This window comes from Loxodonta africana, chromosome 3 (assembly GCF_030014295.1).
Source record: "Loxodonta africana isolate mLoxAfr1 chromosome 3, mLoxAfr1.hap2, whole genome shotgun sequence".
In the NCBI taxonomy this organism is placed as follows: Eukaryota; Metazoa; Chordata; class Mammalia; order Proboscidea; family Elephantidae; genus Loxodonta; species Loxodonta africana.
In genome coordinates this window covers 183,329,385-183,341,952 of record NC_087344.1, presented here as the reverse complement: position 1 = coordinate 183,341,952, position 12,568 = coordinate 183,329,385, and positions in this window count along the sequence as shown.

Genomic DNA, 12,568 nt, shown 5'->3' with positions numbered 1-12,568 from the left:
CTCTAGCCAAATGAAAGATTCATGTCTGAACAGGGATAATGAAAGTAAGCCTGAAATATCTTACTCTACCAGAAAATAAAGAAGAACTCATCAAATGATCTGGGCATATCAAAAGAACACAAGGGTCAGAATGAAGGAGCTCCCACTGGTCAAGGTTGGGGACAATTTAAGCATCAAATAAACAATGATAGTAATGGAATATACCACACTACTTAAAACATATCCTTGAGTCTATACTGATATATTTAAGTAAGTAAATAATATATACATTGGTAAGAATATAAAGCTTTTCAGTCAAATGTCAACTAATAAATATTGATGAAATTAGAAAATCATAAACGAATGCTAAATCTTGTTCATGAATATGTGATGAAGAATTATTTATTTACATTATCTCAAATATTCCCTCATAAATTTCTGTTTAATTACACTGACAGAACATTAATTTTACTGTGGATAAACTTGTAGACTTCTTAAATCACGTGATCTAAACTAATATCACTGGTACTAAAACAGTCTGACATGTGCTTAATGATATGATTTACTGACAGGAACACAGCATCACATCTGTAGTATTCCTGATAAAATGATTAGCTCGTGTCTAATTCTGAGGAAGCACCAGATAAAATAAATTGAGGAATGGTATGCAAAATAACGGACCTGTATTCTTCTAAAAGTATCAAGTTTAAAAAGAAAAAGAGAGGCTAACTCTTTGAGGTAAACTAAAGAATCATGATGAGATAATGAAATTTGTGATCCTAGATTGAATTCTGAACTGAGGGAAAAAATCATATAAAAACATCATTGGTATGATTTACAAAATTTGAATATGAACTGTGCCTTGGTTAATAGTTTTGTATCAATGTTAAATTTCTTGATTTTGATAACTGCACAGTAATTACATAAGAAAGTATCTTTTCTCTAGGAATTACATGTAGTTATTTAAGGCCAAAACTTCCATCTGATTCTCAAATGCTTCAGAAAAAAATGTATGTATATATGCACATTATTTCTCTGAAATTATATCAAAGTTTAAAACTATTCAAAAAAATAGCTTAGAGAGCCCAAAAATAAATTTTATTATTCTACATTTGTCTGTATGACAAATTTTATTTTCTAACACAGTTGCTTAGCATAGGGGGCCAAATATTATGATAGCCATAAAAAATTAAGCTAGATGATTTGGGAAACATCTATGATAAAAATTTAATGGACATTAAATCTGACAAAAATATTGTAATCATATTTATGCAGCACTTTACCTTCTATTTAACTTTACTCCATATTGATGTTTCTTATTTTTAAACTATATCTTATACAATTTCATGCATTTCAAATGACTGCAGATGTCTGGAAGATTTATTTATCCATGTATTTATTAACTTTTTTTACTTATGTATTCACATTGACTCCATAATTCAATTTATAATAAGAACCATACATGTATTCTATGGTTCTCTGCTATTCTCAAATTTGATTTATTAAGTACCTATGCATTTTTTAAAATAATTATATATTCATTTGTTCATCAGCACAAAGTTCATGCTAGTAAGTATTGAGTTTTATCAAAAATTACTCATATACCTCCTCTCTCAGTGAGGTACATACAAGTAAAATGAACTGATCTTGACTAGTAATTTCAAAATAGTAGACATATACTGTGAAAAAGACTAAAATGCTATGGACACAGGATGCAGGCATGCATAGTCACTTTCTAGACTGAACACAATGAGCAAAATACCTACATGAATTACCAAAGAAACCAGCTATTAATATGATTGAATTATCTGTCTCAAAACAAAGTTTATGTTGCTCTTCTTATTAGCTGCTGTCGAGTTAGCCCCAAATCATGGCGACCACGTGCACAGTGGTTCAGTTGGGGATACAGATTATTTAGTGGAAGAGCTGCTTTGATTTCCTTGGCACTTCTGGCTAAACAAAACCACTTATTTGAGAAATAATAAAATTGAAAAATTGTTTTTATTTAAATAGTTAATATAATTTTTGAACTATTGATTTTTACACTTTGAATCTCAGCAATCCAATTTTATAATTGGAATCCAGAGTTTAAGTGTAGGATCAAATTTTTTCCCTAAGTAAATTTCTTCCCTTAACTCTTCTCAGGTGACAGATAATTAGACTTTTCAATAATATCAAAAGAGGTGCTTACTATTTATCGTAAAAAGAAAAAAGAAAGTAGAAACACATTCATTTTTATCATATACTACATGCTGAAATGGTTGAATGTGGACCAATTATTTTTGGTACAGTGACTGTATTCCTTTCACCTTCTTTTGATGCTTCTGAGTCATTCAATATTTTGCCCATAGAACCCTTCAATATTGCAACTTGAGGTTTGAATCATTTCAGGTCTTTCAGCTTGAGAAATACTGGGTGTGTTCTTCTGCTTTGGTTTTCTAACTCCAAGATCTTTGCACATTTCAATATAACACTTGACTTTGTCTTCTCACCACCCTTTGAAAGTTTCTGTTCAGCTCTTTTACTTCATCTTATTTTCTGTTTGTTTTAGCTACTCTGCTTTCAAGGGCAAGTTTCAGAGTCTCTTCTGACATCCATTTTGTTTTTTTTCTTTCTTTCCTGTCTTCAATGATCTTTTCCTTTCTTCTTGTGTGATGCCCTTGATGACATCCCACAACTCGTCTGGTAAGTTAGCATGGTAAATGTATGTAATATACCTATCTAATTTACACCAGATAACAGCAACTCCACTCCTGTATCTTTTCAAAATATTGAGTATCTAGTATCTTGTCTGATAGAGGCTAATTAATAACACAGATTATTGTGCTTAAGGTTTTCTATTAAAGCTGAAGTTATATTAAGGTCACTATGAGTTGGAATCAACTCACTGGCAACAGGTTTGTTTTGTTTTATTTTCCTTTGGTGTGTGCTTATATATATACATATATATGGGTATGTGTGTATTCACCCCAAAAATAATTTTGGTTTTCATTTTATTTTGAGTGCACAGACTACTCTGAAAATTTGATAAAAACTGTGATATGATCTCTTACCCCTGAAATGTAGACACATTTACATATATATATATTCTTTTTACATAAATTCAAATACTATCCTAATCCCTGAGGACTATCTATGGATACCGGCTTGAGAAACCATCATCTGTAGCATGTTTATGTGGTATTAAAAATACACACTGCTGACTAAAACAATCTAAAGCAGATATCTCCCTGCAAAATATGAAAACATCTCTTAGAATAAATGGCATACTCTTGATTATTATAACCTTGTATTTAAGAAAAGCAATTATAAAAAATAAGTGCTTTTTTCTCAGAGGTGGGACTATTTTATGCACAAATCTGCAAGGCTCAGCTATTCAGATATTAATTCCCACAGTAGAAAAAAAATCATTTATTAAAAAACCACTAATACATTACTGCAGATGATGAAAGATCAAAGAAGAAAAATAGATTAAGGAAATCAAATGGAATTTGACTGTGAACAATTAGAAATCCCAAGTGTTTCTATTGAAATATACATATTTGATCTGTTATAATAATGGCAGTGACTTAGTCATTCAAATTTTAATTCCATAGAGGTTGTTCTGCTTTGTAAAGTCTTCCATTTAATGGCATGTGTCTGTCCTAATCTGTATAATACTTCTTATCATGAAAGTTCACTGAATGCAATTTTTGGTAAAATATTCAAAAATAAATTTATTTAAATAAAAATACAATTAGTACTGAAATAATGGGAATATAATCATCATAAATAGAGTGATCTAATTTTAGTAGCAGAAAATTTTTATATAATTTAGAAGTCATTTTAAAATCCCACAAAGGAAGAACTTAAAGAATATAAACTTATTTTTTTGTCAATATCTAATCTACTATTATGCCACTGGAAAAAGAAATTAAAATGTAAACAATTGACCTAATTGTTTACTTTTTTTGCCTTATCATTAACCATTTTAACTTTTGTTAAAAGGCATTCAGATTGAGTTATTTTATATGTCAGTCTTACAAAGTCCATATCCATTGATTATATTTTGCCTGTCCTTTTAAGCAGACTTTAGAAAAATATATATATTTATCATATAAGTGATCCTGTAGGCATAGTTTTCTTTAATTCTTTGAACATATTTATAATTGATGTTTTGAGCCTTTTCCTGATAAGCCAATATCTGGGTCCACTCAATGTGTTTCCATTCACTGAATGTGGATTACATGACCTTTTTTTTTTTTTTTTTCCCCAATAATTTACTTGAACTTAAAGTTTGGACTGTCTTTTTCCTGTTTATGCATAGAAACCGATGTCTCTGCTTGATACTTTTATTCTTCTTCTTTTTTTTTTTTTTTACTTTTTAGCTTAATCTTCAAATTGACCAAAAGTATTGTGTCAGGGCTATAGAAATCAACCAGAATTATACAGTAAGTTTAGAAGCATAGAAAACTAAAAGACTTTCATCAAAGAACATCACCGGTCTGGGGTCTCCTTGCCTGAGGCTGCTCCCATTTCCCCATATATGGCACCACTATGGTTTTTATAATGGTGTGGGTGGCAACCCAAATACACAGCTTTTTCCCAAGAAGGGGTAAAATGTATTTGGGATCAGGGGCAAAAATCCACAGTTTTGTCATTTAATAGCAATGAACTCCATACGAAAAAGAATGTGTAAAAATTATATCATTCGTAGACTGCGGTCACGGTCCTAGTAGGTGGCAGTGCAGACGGACAAATAATTTAATCAAGAGATCCTGAAAATGCATCATAGACAGGCTCCACGCATACCTGGTTACTGAGTAACTACACACATGTCCAAGGGAGACCCAACAGAGCCTGGTGGAAAGCAAAACCACAGAAGTCTTGACAAATGGCTGGAATTTGAATATGCCTCCTACCTACCCAGGGATCAATTAGCAAAGAACAGAAGCGCTGCAAGTTTGAGGCGTTTGAGTTCTCCCTCTGCCCAAATTGTCAGCTGATCACTAAATAATATGTGCTTCTCAACTTTCTGTCTACTTCTGGTTGATTGGTTGATTTCTACCCCCCTAAAATGATACTTTCGGTCAATTTGATCCAGTTTTTTTTTTTTTTTTCAGTGAAGATTCACTAACCTCCTCACTTTGGGATTTTCAATAGACATGCGACCTGCTACACCTCTATGCCATTTATACCACAATGTGAAGCCCAGGAACCATGAAGACAAGGGAAAGTGACCCAAAGCATGATGGCAAATTAGACCACTGGCTTGTGTAAATCTTTGGTCTAAACTGATGATTCTTGAGACTACCAGGTGAAGCCCATGCTATAGGTGCACAGGCGCAAACCCTAATAATCTTTAATTATGCTCAGGTTACTGGAAGGCATCATAATGAATATCTCTTCGAGAAGAGTTTACAGTCATCTCTTCCTACAAAAATAATTTATTGTGGCCATTGTGGAAGAAGCACCCACTCTTCAGTCAAGATGAGGCTATTAACTCATTTTCTCTTGATTTCTAAGTCTTTGGAAAAGTTATGTCACCCCTGTGCAAATGAGGGGGCCAAGAACGGGAGGCATGCTCATCACAACTTGTCAAACTCTCACAGTTCCTTCCACCTCCACCGTGTCTTGTCATAATCACTGCCAGTGTTGCTGAAGCTGAGGTCCAGTCTCCTCAATTTCTCTCAGTAATAATGTTATTTCACACACACCCCACACATAGTGGTGACAGCAAAGGATCCAAAAATAGATAAAAAATGTAAAAATTTAGTATTTTGCTTATCACAAATTTTTGCATTAATTTTTATTTTTAAAAATACTGTGTTAAAAAATCATTTATCTTGATGATTGCATTTCTTATCTACCCTTAAATTTTGTATCTTCGACAAATGCCTTGCTCGCCTTACCCTAGTCAAGAGCCTTTGATAAGAGCAAAGAATCCACTTTGTATTGTGGTGTTGGCAAATAATATTGCTCATACCATGGAACGATAGAAGAATAAATAAATCTGTCTTGGAGAAAGTAGAGTCAGACTGTTCATTAGAAGAGACTATGGTGAGACTTTGTCTTGCTTACTTTGGACATGTTATCAGGAGGGACCAATTCCTGGAGAAGGACATCATGATTGGCAAAGTAGAAGGTCAATGAAAAAGATGAAGACTCTCAGTAAGATAAATTGACTCAATGGCTGCAACAATGGGCTCAGATATACCTACTGCTGTGAGGATGGTACAGGATCAGGCAAGATTTTGTTATTTTATACATATATAAGGTTTCCCTCTGTTGCTATGAGTCAGAGCCAACTTGACAGCAAAACAATTTGATGACATTTTACCATGCCCCGTTTTACTAATCTGATGAATGATATTTTATTTATATTGATATGACATCTTTTTTGTTTTTCATTTCTTGCCTCTTTTAAATTTCAAGATGCAAAAGACAAATTTCATGAACAATTCCAACAGTAAATGCACAATAACCTTCATAAAGAAAATTTCAAACTTTATATATCTTTTATACAAAATTTCATCTTCAAAAATTTATTTTGATGACTATCATCTCTTAACGTTTCTTCTGCTATCCTTTTTGCACTTGTGTATGTTTCTTTTGCACTTTTAGCCTCTTTTTAGCAGTATTTACAGAAGGAATAGCACTAAATTTTTTCTGCTCAATCAGCCATATCTAAATGAAAGTCCTCGGAAGTCAATCTAGTGGACATCTTGTTAATGTTGTTGTTAGGTGCCATCGAGTTGATTCCAACCCATAGGGACCCCTTAGTACAACAGAACTAAACACTGCCCAGTCCTGTACCACTTTGTTAATAGACTTATAATTTTCTTGTTTATTCTTTTGCTCATTCATTTATTCATTCATTGATATAAGAAATAATGGAAAGTCATATTTTAGGAGCATAGTATAGCTTATAATGTCAGTACGGTATTACCTTATTTGGTGGAAAGATTTTAAATTCTCAACCATGACCTGCTGGTAAGAGAAGACAAGTTTTTTTTCTATTGTAAAGGCTATAGTAATGTCAGTAGTTGTGGTGGGGGTATTGGGTTCAAAGAGTGGGATTATTAGTCACTCTCTGGAAAAGTCATAAATAAAAACTCCAGGAGGACAATATCAGTTCAAAATATGGGGAAGAAGATTAAAAATACAAGTGTTATTGTTGTTGACAGGTACTGTCAATTTGGCTCCAACTCCTAGGGACCTTGTATATAACAGAACAAAATGTTGCTGAGTCCTGTGTCATCCTCAAAGCTGTTGCTATGTTTGAGTTCATTGCTGCAGCCATGGTGTCAATCTATCTCATTCAGGGTCTTCCTCTTTTTCACAGACCTGCTACTTTACCAAGCATGATGTCCTTTTTCAGGGATTGGCCCCTCCTGATAACACATCAGAAATAGGCCAGACAATATTTTACAATTCTCACTTCTAAGGAGAATGTGGGTAGGAAATAGAAAGAAAGAGAAAAAGAGAGAGAGAAAGACAGGGAGCCAGAGCAAGGGCGAGAGTGAGAAACAGAAAAGAGAAAAAAAGTGAGAGAAAGAGAGAGGTAGAGGAAGGGAGGGAAGGAGAAAGGGAGTGTCTTAGTCATCTAGTGCTGCTATAACAGAAATACCACAAGTGGATGGTTTTAACAAAGAGAAATGTATTCTCTTACAGTCTAGTAGGCTGTAAGTTCAAATTCAGGGTGTCAGCTCCAGGGGAAACAAAATCAACAACAATAAATATAAGGAAAGGACAATATATAAAGATAAACTACACAGCACATAAAATTAAGTGGGAAAAAGAAACTGTCAACAACACACACAAAAGAGACATCAAAATGATAGCACTAAATTCGGCTATCCATAATTATGCTGAATGTAAATGGACTAAATGCCCCAATAAAGAGAGAGAGGGGCAGAATGGATTAAAAAACAGGATCTGTCTATATGCTGCTTACAAGAGACACGCCTTAGACTTAAAAGACACAAAGAAACTAAAACTCAAAGTATGGAAAAAAATATACCAAGCAAACAACAATCAAAACAGAGCAGAAGTGCCAATATTAATTTCTGACAAAATAGACTTTAAAGTTAAATCCATCATAAAGGATAAGGAAGGACACTGTATAATGATTAAAGGAACAATACACCAAGAAGATATAACCATATTAAATATTCATGCACCCAGTGACAGGGCTGGAAGATACATAAAACAAACTCTATTAGCATTGAAAAGTGAGATAGCTCCACAATAATATTAGGAGACTTCAACACACCACTTTCAGTGAAGGACAGGACTTCCATAAAAAAGCTCAATAAAGATACAGAAGATCTAAATGCCCCAATAAACCAACTTGAACTCATAGACATATACAGAACACTCCACCTAAGAGCAACTGAGCATACTTTCTTTTCTAGTGCACATGGAACATTCTCAAGAATAGACCAAATATTAGGTCATAAAGCAAGCCTTAGCAGAATCCAAAACATTGAAATATTACAAAGCATCTTCTCTGACCATAAGGCCATGAAAGTAGAAATCAATAACAGAAAAAGCAGGGAAAAGAAATCAAACACTTGGAAACTGAACAATACCCTGCTCAATAACACTAGATTAGAGAATACATTAAGAATGGAATAAAGAAATTCATAGAATCCAATGAGAATGAAAACACTTCCTATCAGAACCTTTGGGACACAGCGAAAGCAGTGCTCAGAAGTCAATTTATGTCAATAAATGCACACATCCAAAAAGAAGAAAGGGCCGAAATCAAAGAATTATCCCCACAATTTGAACAAATAGAAAGAGAGCAACAAACGAAACCCTCAGGGAACAAAAGAAAACAAATAAGAATTAGAGCAGAACTAAATTAAATAGAAAACAGAAAAGCAATTGAAAGAATTAACAAGACCAAAAGCTGGTTCTGTGAAAAAATCAACAAAATTGAAAAACCATTCCCCAAACTGACAAAAGAAAAACAGGAGAGGAAGCAAATAACCCAAATAAGACATGAGATGGGTGATAGTACAACAGACCCAACTGCAATTAAAAGAATCATATCAGATTACCATGAAAAATTGTACTCTAACAAATTTGAAAACCTAGAAGAAATGATTTCCTACCTAAACTAACTACCTACCTAAACTAACACAAACAGAGGTAGAACAATTAAATAGACCCATACCAAAAAAGAGATTAAAGGTAATCAAAAAACTCCCAAGAAGAAAAAGCCCCAGCCTCTATGGCTTCACTGCAGAGTTCTACCAAACTTTCAGAGAAGAGTTAACACCACTACTACTAAAGGTATTTCAAAGCATAGAAAAGGATGGAATACTCCCAAACTCGTTCTATGAAGCCAAGATATCCCTGAGGCCAAAACCAGGTAAAGACACCACAAAAAAAGAAAATTACAGACCTATATCCCTCGTGAACTTAGATGCAAAAATCCTCAACAAAATTCTAGCCAATAGAATTCAACAACATATCAAAAAAATAATTCACGACGACCAAGTGGTTTCATACCAGCTATGCAGGGATATTTCAACATTAGAAAAACAATCAATGCAATCCATCACATAAATAAAACAAAAGACAAGAATCACATGATTTTATCAATTGATGCAGAAAAGGCATTTGATGAAGTTCAAACCCATTCATGATAAAAACTCTCAGCAAAATAGGAACAGAGGAAAATTCCTCAACATAATAAAGGGCATTTATACAAAGCCAACAGCCAACATCCTCCTAAATGGAGAGAGCCTGAAAGCATTCCCCTTGAGAACCAGAACCAGACAAGGATGCCCTTTATCACCGCTCTTATTCAACACTGTGCTGGAGGTCCTAGCCAGAGCAATTAGGCTAGACAAAGAAAGAAAGGGCATCCAAATTGGCAAGGAAGAAGTAAAATTATCTCTGTTTGCAGATGACATGCTCTTATACACAGAAAACCCTAAAGAATTCTCAAGAAAACTACTGAAACTAATAGAAGAGTTCAGCAGAGTATTGGGGATACAAGATAAACATACAAAAATCAGTTGGATTCCTCTACACCAGCAAAAAGAACATCGAAGAGAAAACCTCCAAATCAATGCCATTTACAGTAGCCCCCCAAAAGATAAAATACTTAGGAATAAGTCTTACCAGAGATGTAAAAGTCTTACAAAAAGAAAACTACAATACACTTCTGCAAGAAACCAAAAGAGACCTACATAAGTAGAAAAACATACCTTGCTCATGGATAGAAAGACTTAACAGTATAAAAATGTCTGTTCTACCAAAAGCGATCTATACATTTAATGCAATTCCAATCCAAATTCCAACGACATCGTTTAATGAGATGGAGAAATAAATCACCAACCTCATATGGAAGGGAAAGAGGCCCCGGATAAGTAAAGCGTTACTGAAAAAGAAGAACAAAGTGGGAGGCCTCACTGTGCCTGATTTTAAAACCTATTATACCGCCATAGTAGTCAAAACAGCCTGGTACTGATATGACAACAGACACACAGACCACTAGAACAGAATTGAAAATCCAGACAGAAATCCATCCATATATGGGGAACTGATACTTGGCAAAGGCCCCAAAACAGTTAAATGGGAAAAAGACAGTCTTTTTAGCAAATGGTGCTGGCATAACTGGAGATCCATCTGTAAAAAAATGGACAAGACCCATACCTCACAACATGCACAAAAAAGAGCTCAAAATGGATCAAAGACCTAAATATAAAATCTAAAACAATAAAGATCATGGAAGAAAAAATACGGACAATGTTAGGAGCCCTAATACATGGCATAAACTGTATACAAAATATTACTAACAATGCAGAAGAAAAACTAGATAATTGGGAGCTCCTAAAAATCAAATACCTATGCTCATCAAAAGACTTCACCAAAAGAGTAAAAAGACTACCTACAGACTGGGAAAAAGTTTTTCGCTATGACATTTCCGATCAGCGCCTGATCTCTAAAATCTACATGATACTGCAAAAACTCAACTACAAAAGACAAATAACCAATTAAAAAATGGCCAAAAGATATGAACAGACACTTCACTAAAGAAGACATTCAGGTAGCTAACAGATACATGAGGAAATGCTCATGATCATTAGCCATTAGAGAAATGCAAATCAAAACTACACTGAAATTTCATCTCACTCCAACAAGGCTGGTATTAATCCAAAAAACACAAAATAATAAATGTTGGAGAGGTTGTGGAGAGATTTGAACACTTATTACACTGCTGGTGGGAATGTCAAATGGTACAACCATTTTGGAAATCTATTTGGTGCTTCCTTAAAAAGCTAGAAATAGGAGGGGGCCAAGATGGCTGACTAGGTAGACGCTACCTCGGATCCCTCTTGCAACAAAGACTCAGAAAAACAAGTGAATGGATCACATACATGACAATCTACAAACCCTGAACAAGAAACACAGATTTAAAGAGTTGACCTGAGTGACAGAGACAGAAAACGAACAACTACGGGGAAGCAGTGACTGTTTGCAGAGCCTGGAGCCAGCGTCCCACTCAGGTAACCTTGGCGCCGGGCTTAGGATTGGGCGCAGGGGAGCTGGACACGACATCTGTGACGGCGCAAACACAGGGCGCAGCCCTAGCCCCCTGAACTAACCCCAGGAAGGGGGCCCAGCCGGTCCGCATGGGCAGCACGGCCACGCGGCTGGTGGGAGAAGTCCCCGAGAGGCAGTGACTGGTTTTGGAGCCAGGAGTGCAACGTCCCAGCCGGGGAACCTTGGCGCCGGGCTTTGGATTGGGCACAGGGGAGCTGAATGCTGCATCTGGTCATGGCGTAAACACGGGGCGCAGCCCTACTCTCCTGAACTAACCCCAGGAGGGGGCCCAGCCAGTCCGCGGAGGTGGTGCGGTGACGCGGCTGGTGGGACGAGAAGTCCCCGGGAGGCAGTGACTGATTTTGGAGCCGGGAGTGCAGCATCCCAGCAGGGGAACCTTGACGCTGGGCTTTGGATTGGCAGCCGAGGATCTGACCGCGGCTTCAGCGGGCCAGACCCTCGGGGACAATCTCCACACAGCCAGCACACATAGGCGACACGACCCTCGGGAATCTCAGATAAAATAGTCGTCCCAAGCAAGATAAGCAACTTTGGCTATATGCCGGGGTGCTTCTCTCTGCTGTTTTTCTGAACCCTCCCCTTCCCTTCAGAGGTGGCTTCATTAACGTTGGAATTTCCTGAGCCAGAGGGAGAACGGCTCCGGCTCCGTGGCTTTGCTTTTCCCTTTTTTTTTTTTTTTGGTCTTTTCCTAACCCATTCTTCCAGCCTAAGAGAAGCAACCACAAAAAACCCAGGGACCAAAAATCCTTCCCTAATTGGACTAAAAACACAGAACCAGCTACAGCCAAGCATATATGATCCAAATCTCGGGCTTTCATCCTTACGGGGAACAAGGTGGCTGTTATAATGCAAAGGCAGTTCTGATAGGGATCTGACTGCATTTTTTTTAGCAGATTTACTGGAAAAACAAGTTTCCCAGGTCTGATATCTCTGCTTATTCAACAGAGTCCTAACTGACCCACAACAGGGAACTGAGGGCTGAAGCTCCCCCCAGATCACCTAGCCTCTTGCCTTAGGGGTCTAA